We start from the raw sequence: 2,684 nt of genomic DNA, 5'->3' as shown, positions 1-2,684 counted from the left end.
TCGATCTGCGCACGCAAGGAGGTGCTATTCCTGTTCTTCTTCTGGAAAAACGAAAGAGAGCTTCAAAACAGACTGCAGCGCCATCTGAAGCAAAGAGCATACTTCCTGCGGACACTTTTTTGGCTGAGTGGCCCATCTTGTTATTTACTATCTTTGGCTGAGTGGCCCATCTTGTTATTTACTATCTTTGGCTGAGTGGCCCATCTTGTTATTTACTATCTTTGGCTGAGTGGCCCATCTTGTTATTTACTATCTTTGGTACTGACTGCCGTGGAGTTGGCTGTTAATGTTGTAAGATATGTATAGAAATATTTAATGCATAAGTCAATGTCTAAGAAGAACTGACTCAAAGAACTTGAACAGATGGGTTTAGGGAAAAGATTGGAACAAAATGGGTTGGGTTTTTTTTTTAGAGCATCAGCAGAGAAATTAGTGACCAACTCATTACTGGGGATTCCTGTTTCCCGGTCCAGCACTTGAAGAAGGAGATCACATTCAAACACTCTCATTCATTTTTTCTCTTGTAAATTTGTGTCCTATAGGTTATTCTGGTCATTTGTGACATCAAATTATGTTGTACCCGCTACTTGGGATTATATCGCATAGCATCAGGTAAAAGAAAGCGAGGGGGGGTTGTCAAAAGTATTATAATTATGGATAGTTCCTATTGAAAAGACTTGCTGCTTGGTGGATTTTTTAAAAATGCTGTTCAATCTGTGAGGGGCATTTTATCTGCTTCCCTTATTTTAAAGTTTTTTTTTTTTTTTTTTTAATGTTAAGCCTTTTTCTGGGTGAAAATTTTACATCAATAGTGCTTTACACAGAAAACGAGGAGAAGTCTTCTGATATCAGAGTGATATTATTGGATCTGTTGCAATGAAACCTACTTGCAGATTCGACTGAGTGTGATTGTGTGATGGCTTTTTGATGCGAGTGTGAAGTGCGTGTCTTTCTAGATATGATGGAATAAGATGATCTTCCTTTTTGTTTTGTTTTTGTTTTGACAGTGTGTTTTGTAATTAATGAATGACTGAATGTCTGACTTTGAGTGCGCTCAATGTTGCATCTTTGTGAGCTGCTTAATCCTCTTTACTCAACAGAGGAGATGTTTGACACTTTGTGCTGCATTGTTTTATGAATATTCTTGACTCAGTAAGCTAAAGATGGAAGGGGGGAAATAAATAAAATAGTCTCTGGTTTAACCCTATCCGTACGCCCTGGGGTCATTTTGTACCCACAGGATTGCTTTCTTCACATTTTAGAAGACTTCTAGTACGAAGATCTCTTTGAAACTTTCAGTATTTCTAAAAAAATCATTTTGACAGATGGATCGGATTAACAGTTAATTTCCTTTTTGGAAAGTGGTGGCACAGAGTTCCCCTCGTCGTATGGGTACGATATTGAAACACGACGTACAGATAGGGTTAAGGGATCATATTTTTTTTCTTTGGTACTTGAAAGTGACATGTTTTGTAATGTATACACAGCATTGTGGAGACTGAGAGAAGTTTCTTCTGAATGTTGCACTAGTGCACCATGACGATCAAGTCTTACTTATTGGACTTGGATACAGAAGAACTGTGATTTCTCTTCAGAATGTTCACATTAATTTTCTTGGGGGGGGGAGGGGGGGATAGTTTTGAAGGTTTTCAGCAGAGTGGGCAACTGGCAACATTTTTAGTTTCTGACACATTGTGCCTTAGGGTTCAACTGAATGCTAGCATACCACATTCAAGAATGTTGCAGTTTTTGTTAACAGTCTGTAATTTGAAAGGAATCCATATATGGAATTGAATTTGTAGATTTAGAATCCTTGATTTATATACACATTTTTATGATTTGGTGTTTTGTCTTTGGCCGTAATTTTTGGTGAAGACTGTTTCCAGTGAATATTTTTTCATTGAGTACATGTTCAGAAATTAAACTGGTACATAAGTCAAATTTATCCACTGTCAATGATATACGGATAGTTTATTTGTAATATAAGACTACAATATGAATTATTCATTTGGGCCATTGTTAGGGGGGGGGGGGGGGGGAGAAAGAATGTTTCCTGATATCTTGAAATGCACTAACTGAATTTTAAGAGCTGGGGTGGGGGGAGAAGGTCCTATATATTTGAAAACACACTAAAATCATGCTTTGTTGGCTCAGAAGGTAAGTCAAAATAGGCATTAAGTTCAGGATTTGGAAATGATATAATTTAACACTTGTAATTTATTAACTGATTGAGTTGATTGTGTTTATGAAAGAAGCATGCATACTGGTATCATTTTAAAACAACTGTTGTACATTTCAAGCTGCCAAATTTCATTCATGACATGATGTAAAAACATTGTACTGTGAATTAAAATCGAAACAGCTCCTTCAAATACCTGTTGTGTGCCTTAATTTTGTTTATAATATTTTGGATTTTTTGTTTTGTTTTTCTGTTTTATAATTAGATCTATAAATTTATCAAAGTTAAGATGGTGCACATTTTTCAGAGATATTTTATAGTACATTTGGATTTTGTTTGTCTGTACATGATGAATATTTCCTTTGAAACGCTTGTCACACTATAGTACTGCTAAGTTATAACTGTCAGTGAACTATATCTTGCTGAGGTCTGAGAAAAGAATGAAAGGAACTCAGTAAGACCAGTTCTTTCATCTGACTGCAAAGCTTAGTGGGTAGTTGGCAGG

The sequence above is a fragment of the Aplysia californica genome, unplaced genomic scaffold, assembly GCF_000002075.1.
Source record: "Aplysia californica isolate F4 #8 unplaced genomic scaffold, AplCal3.0 scaffold00985, whole genome shotgun sequence".
Classification (NCBI taxonomy): Eukaryota; Metazoa; Mollusca; class Gastropoda; order Aplysiida; family Aplysiidae; genus Aplysia; species Aplysia californica.
Note: the sequence above shows the minus strand (reverse complement) of the source record.